Genomic DNA, 18,731 nt, shown 5'->3' on the forward strand with positions numbered 1-18,731 from the left:
TTTAACCCCAGTACCTTCCCGTAAGACGTAGACTACGTCAAAACACTATCATTCCCTGCAATAAAATTGCCCCTTCACTATTGGATGTTTCTTGTTGTACAGCCCCAAAGTTGGTACAAATGTTATAATTTATTATCCCGAAATACACATTTGTCTATTAATCTTCGAAAACACCACCAATTTTTTGTGGGAATTTGACTCTAAAAGACTTTCTAGACAAGTGCCAAAACAATGAGTTTATTTTGCACGAAGCCTCAAAACACCCTTTTTCCGCACTCGAAATTTTGCACCACCTTTCTCTAGTATAGAAGTGCTAGATGTTGAACAACACAACATAACATAATGTTTCGATAACGATAAGCAGTTTGATTTCCAAACTAACTGCATTCTACTTGCTAGTTGAAACGCATATGATTGCATTATGTACTTTAGTAAATTGATATTGACACTGTGGTGACACCAGACGCAGCGAAAGAACGCAAAACCTTAATGCATAACTGTAATCCACGGGCCATCCAGTCAAATAGCAGTATGTATCCCCCCATTAGGATATAGTGAACCATTTCGTTTGATGTGCTCGCGAAAATGCACCCTGAAACCGCACCGATGCGATGCTCAGTAGCTTCATAGCAAGTGCATCGTAAAATACGGAGCGCATTTGATGTCAGTAATCAGCTCTTATTACATTAGCCCATTTCATCGGTTCACCCGGAGACTGCGACGAAGCGCGGATGTTGTTGATGAAGCTGATGATGGTATTAAACGAATGGTCCATTTCTCCGCCTTCCCCGTTTACTTTTGTCGTGTTCGCAGCTTCTGGACGGTTGACGTCCGGATCAGGACTACGAACCAAGGATCACTCAAAATTGTTGAAATATTTACATAAACGTTCGCAGCTACTATTATGGGAACCGCTAGGGGAGGTCGTATTTCTTCAAAGTGTGTGCAGAGTGAAACTCGCATCGCGGGACAAATGATGCGTGTAATGTGAGAAGATATTTTTCCTTCGTCATATTCCCGGGAGGATCATTAGAGCGCCTTAATGAGGGACCTATTAGCTTGGGTGATGGTGGAACCGGCAATTACACATTGCTCGCTGGCCGGCTGTCCGCGGTCAGTTCGGGGAAATAAATCTCGAGAGTGTACGAAAAATTCCGGGAGGGACCCGTAAATTATAGCGGTGACAGGTAACAGGCGTAATAAAAGGTTAAATTGGGCAGAAGTAACGGGATTGTTTCAGTTCTGCGGAGCTGGAGTGGTTTAGTCCGGGGACAACAGTGTAAAGTGAAGGACATTTCGAAAGTGGTAATTTTGATAATTGTCTCACTTGACTGACTGTGTTTTTCATGGCGTGGAAAAAACATTCCGTATAGTCGAGTTAAACTTAAGCATTAAAACCAGAATTAATTCACCTCTAGTGAGATCTGGCTTTTCTTACACGATTCAGTTCTAACGATGGTCATTGAAAATGTAATCCTACGAACTCAATGATCGAGTTATCGAAAGCTAATGTGATTTAACCGCATGACGAGTTCATCTTCCTGATGTCTGGTCATTGCCATAGGAGAACTCAAATCGACCGTCTGCCAATGTTTTATATCTTTCAAAGAGTAAATTAGAGCACATTTTCCTGTCTACATCAATGACCATTGAGCAGGGAGAAACACAATCTGCTTCACAACCAATGGCAGAAATATCTGACTGATCTGATTTAAAAAAAATAACGCGCTAGCAATACTTCGTTATGCTTTCATTCCAAATTGACAAGCTATTTTAATTATTGATTCTTCCTTGCTGCAGAATTCAAACGACGTGTCAATCTAGCCCACTTCCACTCAGAACGAGATAATTAAATTTATCAACTGCAACTCGTGCCGGAAATTTGCCTGCCATTCCTTCAATTGTTCAGCACCACTTTTGGTATTCAAATCCATCCGACCGATTCGTTGTGCATTTCTCTTCCAAAAAGTTGCATTCAAAACTCGTGCCCCACAATCTACAAACATGCAAAAACAATAAAACCGCATAAAATTTTCATCGAATGCAATGCAAATATACACATTCAAACGACACGCTCCACAGAAGGACGTTCGCCGCACGATGATGTTTAGACTTCATCAAGTTCTGCATTGAGAGTGAGCTTTGGGGGTTTCATTTTCACAATTTCGGGAAAACTTGGCACGGATCCCATTTTTCCCACCCTCTCTGGTAGCCAGATCCATTCGGTTGTGTCAACGGGCGTCATTGATGCATACATTTTAAATCAGATTAGCTGCACATCCTCCCCTCAAGAACTGCTGAGCTGTGTAAAACGAGACTTCTGTCGATGTCGGAGTGGATTATAATTTGCGCTCGGACCAACCATGTCGTCTGAAGCTAGGTTTCTGGCGACCAGTCGTGAGTGTTTGGTTTGGTTTTGTTGGACTGCATCGGATGGGACTCGTCTCCGATTACCCGCGCATGGTCTCACACTGATCCGGGAAAGGGAATACGTAGTACTTTATGAATTTATAACTCGTATGCTTTTGTTTGTCCTGCTGAATGGACCGAAAGCTCCAGAGATGATCAAGTTTCTAACCAATTAGTATAAACTCATATCTCACAATGGAAAGCGGGCATCACCGAGCTGTTCGCAACCCAAAAGTCGTACTGATTCAATAATCAACTGAACCAACGGAACGATTCCACTTGTCATCACCGCTTTCGATAAATTAGATCGGAGCTCTCCATGCGCTGGTCCATGCTGGTGATTTATTTCCGTGTATGTTTATTTGTCCATGTCATGTTTATAGTTTTCGATTTCCCGAGATCCTAATTTACGCAGCATCTGCAAAATCACGACCGCTCTCTCCGTCTGGGCGTTTTGTGAGCCATGTTAGAGCATTGCTGAACGAAAGAGCAGAGATTTATTTTTTCTTCCGCTATGCAATGTCCTAACGAATTTTGAAGATTATATCACGGTTTGATTTATTCGTCTCAGAAAGGGGTGATGCGACGCACGGGTCTGGCCAAAAAAGTGCCAACGGCTGGTTCGGAAGCAAGTGGATGTGGGCGTGTGTACTCTGAGAGGAAATGAGAAAAATATCCGCGACGAAAGTAGTTTGTCAAATTTGGAATTATTTAGTGGCTTACGCAAGACACATGAGATACGAATGGATGCGTTAGAATTAATCGAGTTGTATACGAAAATAGACTTTATGTTTTATGTTATAATATTTCATGTTGGAATTGAACAAAACCATTGTACAAATCATGATATTTATGGAAATCTTAACCTATTGGGTAAAGTTTGTATAGTGGATTACAACCCCATGTTCCCCACTGATCTATCGATTTATATTGAGATATCCAACAATTATGCCAACTTTGAAAGAATTTGGATCAGGGTTGCCAAAAGAAAATCTGTGTTTTTTGTTCCAATACATGTGTTCATTTTATTTTTATTTATAGGTTAACTTTTATGTTGTTAAACCGTCCGCAACGCTGTTCTACACTGATTGTATGTATGTATGTAAGGTAGCCACCATCCCTTCAAGACATGTCTTGTATGCAGCTCCACTTAATAGCAAGATCAATTTGAGCTACCGATCTGAATTCACAATATCGCTGTATGAAGGGCCAAAAACGGAAGGGCGGACCCGTAAGCAGAGACACTTACGCGAAATCCACGGGAATTTAAGAATCTCCTTCCAACGATACGCTCCAACAAATCGAATAACACAATTCGCAATACTTATTAAGCTTTCTACTGGATAGTTTGTTAAGAAGGGCGCGTCAATCGCCCTGAAACTGTTGGAGTAGAATTCACACCACCACAATCGAATCGGTAGGATAAAGAAAATGATAGTGTTTATTCCCTCCTAGACTCCGGCTGTCAATCATACCATCGTCCAGTTTCAGTTTGAATGATACCCTGATGCTCCCTTCCAACCCAGTATTTATTTATATAATGAAAATATATGCAATGGAGAAATGAAATATATCAGAACATTAAAATATGACATAATGAAATACATTTACATATAATGGATAATATAGTTGCTACTGCAAAGAAAAAGTATTTTACATAAAATAAGATGCAGCTCTATACCTCCTCAGCTCACAAGGGCAAGTGGATGCAACACTGAAATGTATAGGATATATTAAGCAATTAAATATATTTTGCTCGAATGATACTAACAATAATGCTAAAAATTGTGATAAATAACTAACGTGACGAGAAATAACCTGCTTAATAATTATATACAAATAATATTATTTAACATTGTTATTTTCTCTGCTTCATCAGCATCATATGAATTTCGATGACTTGCTTGGGTAAACTGAAATATTGTACTAATAGTAATAGTATATCATGCAATGTACATATAATTTATATAATATATGTAGTGAAATATAAAACTATAAAAAATAAACAAGTTTTGTTATTTATAAATCATTGGTCGTTGGTAGCATCTAGTCTAATAAGGGTACCTGTATAATAATTATATGCATATAATATTAAGTATTGTTGTTGCTTCCTCTGCCACATCTGCTAAATTTTAATTTCGATGAGTAATACAATACAATAAAAATACAATAAAGTGAACAATAAGATGGTGACTTCCTTCTCTCATCCTGTAAATGCATTGTTATCAAGCAACATTTAGATAAATCAAACATTACAGGTTGTAAAACAATATAACGAAGTATGTAGTAATATTCACGATCCACATATAAGGCGACTCATGAATCTGTATGTTTATGTGCGGGATTCACCTTAAGTTGGCGATGCAACCAAAAGTATGTATTGTTTATTTGTTGTATTTGTATTTAATCTCTCGATAGCCGACTATCGAAAGAACAAATTCATTTTGTTTAGTGATCATGAATTTTAAGAGTCATGACGGAGAGCTTGGGATTAACCCCATGATTTTCTGCTCAGTAAGCAAAAACGATCCCTCCAGGGTCATCGAGCATCTCATAATCATTATCAAAGAATGCTGAAAAAATAAATTATTTCAATACAAATCTAAAGATGTTTCTCCTTTGAAGAGCTGAAAAAAGTTGAAAAAAGGCTGAAAAATACATATAAAGATCAGTGTTTGGAAAAATTTGAAACCTCAAATCTCGTGCGTGAGTTTATTCGCCTATGAATTTTACCTCGCAAAATTCAGCTGCGCAAAAATCACCCTGATGAGTTTTCTGGTTCAAAAATTCATTGCTTTTTATTTTTTGCATCAGCGGATGGAAAACTAACACAACATGCAATCAATTGACGTTTGAGGGGAGCAATAGAATAGTTGGGTAAAGACGAATTGCATTATAACACACCATCGACTGGAAATGCTTTTGACAACGCGGGGCTGCAGGTAGTGATGAAACGTCGCTAGAACTATTCCACAGCCGCAGACAGTATTTTTTTTTTCCTGTAGATTTGAAGAAATACTATTCAAATCGACGCTTCCGTCCCCCTAAATAATCACCTCAATCGACGATTAAATCTTAAATCTCCCCTACTAGCTGATGCCGCCAGCTCCCGTAAGTGAGCCAGTAGTTGCCACAATTCGTCGATTGAAGCGACCGTCCACAAGATCAGACACGTCGACTGAAACAGTCACGATGGAGTGATGGAAAAATTCCGGAAAATTCACTATGACTCGCGAACTTTTCCCTTGGTGAACTTCGTGAAATATCGCGAACCCCTCCAACACTGCGCTTGAATTTAAGCTTTACCATGAAAACTAGATGGAGAAAAGAGGATGTGGGGGTGCAAAACATGGAGATCCATTCATCGTTTCGACTGCCCTCAGACACAACAAGCACACACGCGTGAACCGGAGCAAAACTTGCGGCGGTATGAGAGACAATTAGTACTTTTGTCACTTTCATACCACCGCAAATGCCCATGCGTGATTCAATTTCCCTATACATAAATTAATTAGTGGCGGAAAAATTTACAAATCTTTTTTCTGGATTGTTTAAACGCGAGAAATCACCAAATTGCAAAATATCCGCCTTCCGCTCGTGCGTGTTTGTTTCTGTTTCTCTCATGTTAACCAATACAAAACCCTCAAACACCTCGTTGACCTAGAAACATACTAGCTGCACAATCAAATCTGGAAAACAATATCAAACCACCAAAACCATGCACTCATATAGGGCATCGTTAATTAATTAATTGTATACCAAACTCACCGTTTTTCACAGCTTCTCGTGGAGAATCATTTAGCATTCCACCAACACTAGCACACTACATGTAATCAATGAGAACAGAGAGAGGTGAAGCAGATCGTGAAATATTGTTGTATTAGTAAACCAAAAAAATCAACGTAAACGCAAGTAGTGACGTCACTAATTGCTTGTATCGTACAGGGGTTCCACTCACACAACTTAACCGATTGCTTCACCTCGGTAATCCAGATGATTGACATGTAATCACCGACCCTCAGACTTTCCTCCATTTCCCCTACCATGGGTCAGCTACTACACTATCCAAGGAATATATCACTTCTATAGAGTACACCGTGGCATACACATTTCACTCGGTCAAGAAATAGAATAAAGCGCAGTTCATACTGCACCGGGCAGAACTGCGGTGGCATCAAAAAGCCGGTGAAAACAGCTGTCTCCCTCATACCATCGCATCGCTGCAGTATAGAACCTTTGAAGATTAAAAAAAGTGTTGTCAAAATTTATGGACAGGTCTCACCAAAATCCTGCTCGCATTATTGGCCGGTCCTGACCGTACATGTCATCTCGTCCATCACACGTTGATCATCAATGTTTACGCTACAACCCTACGAAACCCTTGAGAACGCTCCTCTTCGACACTACCATTGATATTGCTCTAACACATCTCCTAAGTCCTCTTCTTATTTCACTTGAGTGATTCATCGTTTCGAAGGCATTCTATTGGAATTTGTTCTCGAGTTAAATTACCAACCAACACACTGACAGCACTTCCAACGCTTTTATTTTTCCACAACACAACATTAGCCACAAAGTAGCCATGATCGCGACCGCACACTACCGTATTGCTGCACTACCCAACGGAACCAGAGCATTTTCTGTACGATATGGATATCTCCCCTCTTCGCTTCTAAAGCCACACACTTACACACTTTCACGCCAGCTCGCATATACACAGAAACGGTCCGCATATACACAGATACATAGAACAACTGAAGCCAATGCACACAACCAGAGGCAGCAAACGCCACATTCTGCATGTCGCCATTTTCATATAAATCGACGAGATTCGAATTTCACGTAATTCCGGGGAAAGAAACACTGATGACTTCCTAAAAGTATAAATATGGCTTTAGATTCCTTCTGTAGCCATTTGTATTAACTGTGATGATAATATTCGCAACGGATTATTGCACACAATGAAAACAAGACTGGGAGCTAAATCAGCGCACTTCTATACACGACGGAATATAAGGCCGAACTGACGCTGTTCTACACTGATTGGATGCACACAAAACAAATTTCTCTTACATCCAATGTATTTATTATATCCTTTGCATATGTTCCATACAACAAATGTAATTGTAGTTTTTGTAATGGGCTGCAGCGTACAAGCAAGTTTTTTTTTCAGAATGCATATTTTTGTAACTGTGGATAAGAGCTTACCATCAATTACTGTCATTGGTCGAAAGGTACAGTAGCAGCACCTATCCTACCCGTGTCCCCTCGAGATCGTCAAGTCGACGATGACAGGAGAACATAACGTGGTAGAGGTAACAACCCTAATAAAATTTGTATGGTTATTTTGCTTAACGACGTGTTTGGGGTATCATCCAAACCATTTGTGGAAAAGTTCGATAATTTGGGTTATCTTTCGTTTATGGTATTTTTTTATAAGGGAATAGCTGCAATTTCCAAACCTACGACTGGATGCCTTCCTTCAGATAACAACTTGAGTGCGGTAAAAATCGATAGAACTGTTTCAAACACATCATCGGTACATGAGCGAGTCGGTGGTCATCTCTTTTTGCCAGCGGTGGCGGGAGGGGGGGACACACCCCTCACCATCCCTCTCCAACGGGGGAGTTTGGTAAAGAGAGATGATCAAACCGATTTGTACCTTCATAAAAGTTGTCCTTGCTCGCTTTCTACTCTCTATATACAATTTTCACACTGCCGTACTCTAACGGAACTATCAACTCTATACTTTCACCTCCTTATCTATCTTATAAAAATTACCACTTTAGTCTGCTTCAACTACTACAGTAGCTTACCAGCCTTTATTGTTATGATCTATATCTAAGTGTTTTTACATTGGAAATTCAGTATTTTGAACAGGTTATCTAAACCGTCATGTCAGTATAACAATTGACATCTGAGAAAAAAAAACCAACTCTTATCTAAGCATATAGGGAATTAATCGTTGCAATTGAGGAGGGCAACTTCAAAATCAACTTTGTTCTGAATCCTTTGAAGTGCTTTTTTCCTGGTAGTGCAACAACAAGACCATATTGGCACAGCGTAAAGCATGGCCGGTCTAAAAACTTGTTTAAATATTAGAAGTTTATTCGTCAGTCAAAGTTTGGATTTCCTGTTTATAAGAGGATACAAACATTTTATATATTTGTTACATTTGGCTTGGCAAAGTGATCTTTAAAAACGAAGATCTCCACATAAGCCTGTAAATATTATAAGTTAAGTTTTGGAAGAGTTGGGAGAAATCTTCCATGTTTGTGAATAAGAAGAGAAAAATTCTAAACTTTTCTGCAGTCTGCTGCAAATAACACGAAGACTTCTGCGGCAACCCTGAGGCAGATCAGGGAGGTCCAAAGTGAAAATGTTATACAACATAGGCCCATGAATGCTATTCCTAAGGAACTCCAGCTCTAACAGGTAGTCGTTTAGATTTTGAATTTTGATAATTAGCATGCAGAGTTCTGTCAGTTAAATAATTTGGAGCAAATTTCATAATATAGAGTGGAAAATTAAACATTTGCATCCTGATGAATGTGGACGTCTTAGTGCAATACCTGTATAAAGAGGGAGAGAGAGAGAGAGAGAAAGATTATTAATTTCCATTTAATTCCACTACCTTATTTGTTTATTTATTTTGTCTACAATGTGCAGACTTCTACAGTGTCTTGTACTAATACTTGTACATAGACTAGACAATGAAGAAGTTTTCAAGTAGTAAACGAAATACCCATCTGTTATAGGGGGAATTTTTTTTTAATAATTGAACAGGCTTGGGCCGAAGGGTCTTTGATTTATATGAAACTTCGCTTATATGATAGCCCATATATTAACAAAAGTAAGTTTCAAAAAAATCAGGGTTGCCATTGTTTCCGGAAAACCTTAGTTTAATTTTTTCGATTTTCTCGGACACCACCAACTAAAAAAAATCATAACTTTTGAACCAAGCATTGCACAGTCAAAGTTATCTGTCAAAAATTACTTTTAATTTTGTCAACTATTGATAAAAAATACAATTAGAAAAAAATTCTCATGAAAGTTCACCATTAAAGAAAATCCAAAAGAAAAGCTGTGGAAATTATCGTATGTATGCATTCACCTTGTTTATTCTGTAGGAAGCCAAATTTACGCAAGTTTTTAATTACTCAAACATTTCAATTTTTTTTTGTTGGGGAGGGTATTAAAACCACTGCGTCTATTATTTGAATTTTTGTGGTACCCCTATTTGCTGTTTGTATCATGCAAACCGACCACTATTTAACGAGTGGACGGCTAATTGCCTGGACACATCTTTTACCAGTCCGGTATAATATGGTTTATAAAACCAACTACCTTTCCAGGATTTGCAGAACAAATTTCACTTTAATTCTACTTAATTAATTTTGGTATCCATGACAGATACGTATTTCGACTACAATGTGCAGTCTTCATCAGTGTCATTCCCACTAAAGAACTTATCAAAATCTAATCTTCTTAAGTACTCATCCCATAGGTAAAAAGTCAAGATCACAGGTATAAAAATGAAACTACAATGTGTTGAATCGGAACCTACCCAACTAATAAAAACCAAAGATTTAAGTAAACCAAAGGAGAAAAATCTATACAACTCTTTAATAAGGAAAATCCCAAAGGCTTGGTAGCCATCATAATGAAGTAATGAAATGTAAGTAATGCTTAAATAAAACAGCAAAAAGGTAGTGGTTCTGATAGGTAGTAAAAATATCTTCTTATATTGAGTTCTTATTCATATTAATTTATAAGTGGTTTCGAAAAAAAGTGGAGCTCTAGGATCAGTTTCATGAATTGACCACCTTTACGGATGTTCCGGATCTTCCGGTGGCCAACTATTTGTTTAACAACTTCTCCAAAGACATCAGGAAGTTATCTCTTAAAATTGCCGTACAATCAGTGTTTGGTCCCAATTAGCTCAAATCCCATATGGTAGGTGTATTCGTTAATGCCGGATCGACCGTACCTAGGAATCCAGTGGCATCAGTACTAAAGAAATCCGTCAAGAACTAATCCGTAATGTAGGAATCTTGACTTTATTCTCATTAAGTTTATCCAGTCAATTCTTCAAAGTACCAAAACATTCGGTCCAATGACCAACCCTCTAGCAGTAGGCCTAGTGCCCTTCGATAAATGTACATTAGGGTGCCAATGAAATGTATGGGAAAATAGTTACGATCGAATTTTTCAAATCGACCATATATATAAAATTCAATCTCTCGAAAAAAAAATACCCTATGCTAAATTTGAGCTCAACCGAATATGATGTGGAGTGGCGCAAAATCGACGAATTTTGAACTTTTTTCATCTGAAAAATCTCCCAAGTCGTAATTCGAAAATGTTGTTTGATGCCAAATAACTCGAAAGTAATTTTTATGTTGCAAACATCACTTCCTCCATCACTTACTACTATCAGAAAAAATACAAATATTTGCACATCTATATTTCCTCATCAGACAAACATGTACACATTATACAATTTCTGCTTGAAACACTGTTGGAAAATGTCCCATCGCAACTAAAATATTTGTCCCGGGGCCAAAGATTTCTACACCTGTTCGTATTCCAATTTTTGAGCCATCTGTGAAAAATATGATTGAGCCTCGACGAACGTTAGGACCAACAATTTCTCAATCCAAACGTGCCGTTCCACATACGTGTAAGGGAATTTCATAGTTTTCCTCTGGTTTCATCCAGTCTCCATTCATACTCATCACTGGTCCTCTTTGGAAGTATTGTAAGATGCTTAGATGACCATCAAGATCACCTGGCATGACTTTTTTAGATCTTTTGAGCCTTAGAACGCTTCTTTCCGCTTGCACATGTTCTAATGCTTCTAATGCTTTTGATGGGGTGCTACGCACCGCACCCGTTATTGCAATGCATGCTAGACGTTGAAGTTTTGTTAGTTTCCTCTGTGCAGTAGCTTCTTTTGATTTTGGCCACCACACTAACGAAGCATATGCTACTTTCGGGCGGATTATTGATGAGTACATCCACATTGTCATTTTTGGTTTCAAACCCCACTTTCTTCCAATAGTTTTGTAGCATGCCCACAGTGCACTGGTTGCTTTGTTAAACGCATAATCAAGCTGAGCATTCCAATTCAACTTGGCGTCCAAAATAACTCCTAAAATTTCAATTAATCACTTCCAAGACCTTTAACACTAAAACCAATTTTATACTTCCACAAGACTACTCATGGATAAGGTAGCATACTACACCGTTCAAGTATATTGCTGTAATCCCTTCGAAATAGATGGCCACAAAAAAAAAATCCATGATACAGACGATAATTGCCACAGTTTTTCTTTTGGATTTACTTTAATGGTACAAACTTACATGCAAAATTTGTTTCAAATTGTTTTTTAATAATTTTTGACAAAATTTCAAGTATTTTTTGTTGATTGACTTTGACTGTGCAATGGTTGGTTCAAAATTTATGATTTTATGACTTGAACTAAGGTTTTCCAGAAAAATTGACAACCCTCATTTTTTGGAAATTTACTTTTGTTAATGGGAATCGAAGACCCTTCGGCCCAATTTGTCCGATAATTTAAAAAAAACCCCTATAGTGTCTCAGGGAAAGTTTAATTCATTTTGTGCAATCTTGTTATAAGCAAGTAATTAGTAGGGTCCATACTGTCGATCAGTTCCAAATATCAACTTTTAAGTTATTCGAGAAATACCAGTACACAGTGGGCCAGGAATGAAGTCTAGCAAGAAAAAAATAATAACGCTATGGGATTGCATTCAATTGAGTTGACGTCTTCAGTGAAGATTATCAGTTGGGACTGTAGGATCTAAGCAACCATTGGTTTTGTAACAACCTTAAAGCATGAGAATAAATATTCATTATCAGTTGTACCTCGGACCGAACCAGACGTTTCTACATTTTGGCGACGAGCGATAAAAGTTACCCACGGATTTGGACACTCCACCCCAGAAAATTTTACTCGGACCCCCGTGAGATGGCTTGGCCTATGGTGAGTAAGGGAGAACAGCCCATAATGCACCCCTGGGGTAAAATGCCCACTTATAGAAAAACAGCGATAACTTTTCCTCAGATGCATTTTCCGGGTAACGGATTGTGTTTGTTTTCAACTAGAGGTTTCACAATTGATTCTTGATCATAAAATTATATTTTGACCTACTGATTCCCTTAGAAAATAGCATTTTGTGCAAAATATGATACAGTTGTTAAAATCGTCGACTTCAAATTAAGCTTTTAACAGCATATATCGCAAAAAATTGAACTAATTCACTTTTCGTATATTTTTTAGATGTTTTACTTAATGCATCACAGCTTAACACTCTATTGCGACCTTATTTCTGATGTAACATAAAGGAATAATCATCAGGCGTCAGATCACCATGAATCAGGCGTTTTGCCCCGCTATCATATTGGAACCAATTTATAAAATACCTTGAAAATCATGAAAATGCATCGTTCTATAGTTCGAAATCACTTGATCTTCGTAGAAAACATGGTAATGAACCAAACACCATTACTTTCTTCTTGATTTTAGCTTCCATACGCCAGCAATTGACGATTTTGCTTAAACGGTGCGTTTTGCACCATCCTACCCTACTTGTGATAAAGCAGATTTTCGAGAGAGTTTGCAGTGGAAAATTCTAATGTACCAAACCTAAAATCATTTCCGTGGATAGAAAATTCTTAGGGATGATTTTACCTGAGAAAATTGAATTTCAATTTCTCCCGTAAACCCGGAATTTAACATCCTAAGAAATAGAGGCAGTTCAGGGTATTTTTTTCTCGGAATGAAAATCCTAATCGCTTAGGGATGATTCTCACTAAAACAATTTTGTTGATGACGTGAGACCCGGTGATTCTGGAAAATTCTAAACAAAATACGCGGAACCCATAGCAACGGGATGAAGTACGCAGTGAAATATGTAAAAAGTATCATTATGTGGAACCCAATGTTTCATGGGATGCAGTACGCAAAAATTCCTAATGTGAAAGAAAGCGGAACCTTCCGTTTGGAATGAAGTACGCAGGAAAATATGAGATATTTTAAGCGGAATCCGATGTTTAAGGATGTAGTACGCAGTAAATCTGAACTTAGAGAATGTTAAATGCGGAACCCAACATTTGGGATGAAGTACGCAGAGTGATACTGTGTATATGTATTTCAGTGCGGAACCTGAGTTTTGTGTAGTACGCAGATCACATGAATTTTGATAAAAATACGTCACAGACGTAGTGTAGCTCGTAAAGTACCTTAAAATGCGTGTTTTCTAGGTAAACCAGTTGATCCCTCCGTTTGCCGAAGATGCCAACGGACCAGTGTCTGCCCGCTGGGAGAAGTGGCGTGAACATTTTGAAGCATACCTAGCATGGAAGGACGTTGACAATCAGGAGGAAAAATTCAAATCCCTGATGATGTTCGGTGGACCAGACATCCGGAAAGTGGTCAAGCAAGTTCATGTTGACGAATCACACGCTATGGAGAACCGGTACCACATTGCCATGTCAATGTTGGACGATTACTTTGTACCGAGACTCTCGAAAACGTTCGAACGTCAGAAGTTCCGCGAGATGAAACCAGCTGTAGGTGAAAAGTTTGACACTTTTGTCATCAGACTGAAAAAGCAGGCAGCCTACTGTGATTTTGGAGATCAGCTGGAAAGCATGGTAGCTGACCAAATTATTACAACTACAACGGATGTGAGTCTGAAGAGGAAGTGCCTGGAAAAAGACTTTAACTTCAAGGAGGTCGTAGCGATCGGTCGTACCCACGAGTCTGTTCAAATACAGATGAGCGATTTGGACAATCGGAACGGAAACTTACAAAAAGTCAGCGCTGTCGAAACGGAGGCCAATGAAGAGTCAATTTTGAAGGTACGCTCCAAACTCGGAGGACCAAGGCGGTTCAGATGTTTCCGATGCAATGGCAGACATGATTCGAAAGATGCATCATGTCCAGCCAAATCACTCGAATGCAGAAGTTGTGGTCAAGTGGGACACTTTTCCCGCTGCTGTTTTCTAAAAAGGAAGAAGACCAACGGACAACCGTCCCAGTACAATCGTTTCGGAGCTTCCAGTAAACAAAAGCGATTCGTACGAGAAGTATCTGTAGATGGAACCGAGCGCAACTCAGATGTAGTTGATCTTTTCCATCTAGGAGCAGGAAAGAAGCTGGTTCCAGTATCTATTGGAGGAGTTTGTTTGAAGTTCGTGATTGACACAGGAGCAGACGACGACGTTTTAAGCGAAGCGGATTGGGCTACGTTTCAACGCGTTGGGTTTGAAGCATACTCTATCAGGAGAGGAAGCAGCAAAGTATTCAATGCTTATGGGATAAATACACCGTTGAAAGTGCTTGGTGAAGTCGACGCAGAAGCTATGATCGACGGTCGGAGTACCGACACTACGTTCTACGTGATCCAGAATGGGAAATGCTCGCTTCTCTCAGGTGACACAGCAGTCAAACTTGGATTGGTGAAATTTTTGCAAGCAGTGAATGATGAATCGTTCCCACATATGGATGGTATTGTTGCTAATATCAAAATCAATAAAACTGTAACTCCAGTCCGCCAAAGCCTTCGTCGCATACCATTTCCTCTTGAAGAATTGACCTTGAAAAAACTTCGGGAGCTAGAGAAGCAGGACATCATTGAACGTGTCAATGAAGCTTCTGAATGGGTCTCTCCAATGTTAGTAAAGCGTAAAAGCTTCGATGAGGTCAGACTTATTGTAGATCTCCGGGAGGCTAACAAAGCAATAGTTAGAGAAGTCCATCCCCTTCCAACACTCTAGCAAATAACGAAGAAAATCGGAGGAAATGAAGGTGGTGATGTATCGTATGCGGATTCAAAAAGGAGAGCTAAGCAATGCAATATCGATGTTGGAGATTATGTGATTGTGAAAAATTTTGTCAAGAAAAATAAGCTTACAACCACTTTCAACCCCGAACCTCATCTTGTGATACAACGCGACGGATCACGGCTCCACTTGAAGAACATTAAAAGCAGTGTGATCTCCAATCGACACGTGAACCACACCAAACGAATCCTAAATGCGAATCCCATGATGAAACAGGAGAATGACGCAGGTAATCATAAAACCTCTGAGGGCACACAAGAAGAAGATGACATGGGACCAGCCATTCCAACTGCTGCTGAACGTACTACGAATCCAACGGAACAACCCTCTACCAGCCAAACTACTACGGAACCTCAGATGGTCTCACGATGCGATGGTCGAAAACGCCCTTTTGAGACTAGCCGAGCTACCAGCAAGCGCTCGAAACATGTACCTAAATACTTAGCAGATTACAAACTTTGAATATATTAAATTTTTAAAATATTAAACGTAAGGAGGGAATGTAGGATCTAAGCAACCATTGGTTTTGTAACAACCTTAAAGCATGAGAATAAATATTCATTATCAGTTGTACCTCGGACCGAACCAGACGTTTCTACAGGGACCAGTTTCTGTTTTTCTGATTTACCCTCACACGCACTGACTATCGCTTCTACTAAGTGTAGATGAATTGCGTTTGTTTTGAAAATCTTCGCTGTCAACGTACGAGTGAAATGAACAAATGAGTTCATTTTCCATCGACGAATACACGTTTGTTAATATTCATCAACGCTTGAGTTTCCAACCCAAAATTGTCAAAATTGAAAATGAACCTCAAAACCAAAAACTCAAGTTCATTTTACCATAAATGATTATTTTGAATATTATCGATCCCAGATGTTAAAACCTCGAATCCATCAATTCTGCAAAAGGGAATTATTTTTCCATCGTTTCCAAGTATAATTAGTGAACCATTAGCATAGCATAGCATAAACCAGGTTACACAATGTCATAGGTCGTACGAGCTCCAAACTGTTGTTAACAAGGAGACCCACCTTCATCCGCTGCTGTTAGATAGTAATTTGTGATTAATTACTACCTCTTAGATAAAGGATATGTCTCCCTCCAACATACCAGAGCGCCCTACAACATGGGTAGATCACCTTTTCGTGGTACGTTGCGGGATGTAAGATCTACCACCGATTCCTAGTCCTGACTACTTCAAAATAAGGGAACAGGATTTTTCAGTAATCCAAGGAACATATCTTAGTCCTTGCTACTTTTTATGCCTTGTTAATAGTGACAATTCCTCCTAGTGATAAGTTAATAGTGATAAGTGATTGTTAATAGTGATAAGTTTGAAGTGGTTAAGACTAGGGTTCTGATGCATGGTAATTATCGGTGTCATTCCTTAATTTTGTTGCTAAGGAATCCAATTTTGACTGACAAAAGGGCGCGCCTTTGGAGGGTGTTTCAACACTCCGAAGGGTATAAATAGCGGGACCTTTTTTAGAGTCGGATCCTTGCGATAAATGCAAGAACAACAATTGTAAAAAAAATCGAATACTTCATCATTTCTCAATAATGATGGAGTAATTTGACACGCACTAAACTAAGGACACGGGATATACTACAATAGATCAAATTACTGGTCGCAGTGGTGTTAGGTCCCGAACAGATGAAAAAAAACAGACCAGAGCTGTCCTCTACGACCCCTCGTAAGTGTCAAGGGAAGGGAGGAATTTTGTTAGTAGAGAGATGCTGCCGAGCCGGCGTTGCTGGCAATCGTTGTATCAAGTATTTAAGAAATAAAAGCTGTAAGTAGTTTATTTGTTGGCTGTTGTTGCTGACTATACCTAAACATATCATTCAAAACAGTCCTCAGGTTTTGGAATTGTGAAACGTTATCAATTCGATACTGTATACAGGCCATGAGGTAAAATCCAACCTTAAGCAAATAAAACCCGAAACGAAAGACAGCGCACTTATTTTTGCAGCTAGATTTTTATTTACTTTAAAACTGTAACAATTAGTTTAATTTTAATTTAGGTCAAATTAAAAGCTTATCAGTGGCCCTTGAGATTCTATAGGTCTTTCAATTCACTGTCACAGATTAATTTAATATCTTTATTTCTAAATTCGGTATTCTTACATCCACTAGTTCGTAATAACGTTAGGAAACTCGTTTTAAGTGCCATCAGATTTTTTTCTTACATCCAGATCGTACATGTCCTGGTTAGCTGTGGTTTTATTTATTTTATAACTGCGCTAAATAAAACAGCGGCGTCGAATAATCTTAATATTTTCATCTACTTGACAGGTTGATCTTTACATGATAGCTTAAATTATCATGACTATATCATTTGCTACTTTCGAGGCGTTGTCAGTCACATTAAACCAATCATTGAAAACCTCCTTCGTTCCTATAAGCGTGTAATAGGTTAAGTCTAACCGTTCTACCTCCCACCAAAAACCACCAAATTGATTGATGAATTTTTGCTAGGAGAAAGTTTTACCCAGACATTTCTACACTAAGCCGTCGATAGGTCGGTCCAGGTTAACGAGGTGATTTATTCTAACGAATGGTTGATCACCCACCCGGTACGACCGGTTTTAGAGGGCAAAGGCTAATTTGATGTATCGTTTTTCACGATTCCTATTCAGCCACATAAAAAAAAATTGAAATTTGAAGCACCTTAATGGATATCGTTTCTCAAATCTCAAGAACCTTTCCAGTCCGTATTAATACCGAAGTGCCTCATTGTTTGAGCGCACTCTCCCATGACGTTGAAGGGCTTGGAAAACGTTCGTCACGTGTCTGCCCTTTTCTCGATTTGCAAGCCATCATCGTCGGCTGGCAGAAGGGGATCAGATGATTGTGGCCAGATTACGAGAGAGGTAAATAAAAGGGGAATTGCGAAATGAGTTTTTGCATATTCCTGGTCGCGTTTTCACTTTCAATGCAGGTTCGCGCTGCGCAAACAGGTTTCGGTTGTTTGCCTACTTTACTTTTACTTTTCATTTTGAGAAAAAGTATTATCGTTTCGTTCAAATTGTATTTATTTTTTTTCTCATTTCAAATCCTGCCCTGTAGTAAATGCCAATCTTTCAGTAGCAATAAAGTAATAAAAAATATTATGCAATCCTTTCAAATTTCATGCCATTCACGCATTGAAAAGAAGGCAACATATTCCTTTCAATATTCACTGAAAAGCCCCTGTCGATGTCGGTCTGGGATGCACCGTTCTCTATCCTATTCATCTTTCAATCAACGGTTCATATTCTATACTAATTCTGCTGAAAGCAGATCCCCACAGAAAGGTTTCGAATTCGGTCTAGACATAAGCTCATCGATGTTCGATAAGAAAATGCACTTTCTTTTGTTTCCACCCGGTGTATCCATCAATATTTCCCCTTAAAAATCACTCACTTCAGTGGACTTGTTGATAGTACATCATCCCAATTTAGT

General features: G+C 38.8%; 1 pseudogene; it reads left to right on the forward strand.

Moving 5' to 3' along the window:
* Window positions 1-12,407: 12,407 nt before the first annotated feature.
* Window positions 12,408-15,158, forward strand: LOC135714927 (uncharacterized; annotated as a pseudogene).
* The last annotated feature ends 3,573 nt before the right edge of the window (window positions 15,159-18,731 follow it).

This window comes from Ochlerotatus camptorhynchus, unplaced genomic scaffold (genome assembly GCF_037179485.1).
Source record: "Ochlerotatus camptorhynchus isolate MF236.1 unplaced genomic scaffold, CSIRO-AGI_Acam_v1.1 ptg000045l, whole genome shotgun sequence".
In the NCBI taxonomy this organism is placed as follows: Eukaryota; Metazoa; Arthropoda; class Insecta; order Diptera; family Culicidae; genus Ochlerotatus; species Ochlerotatus camptorhynchus.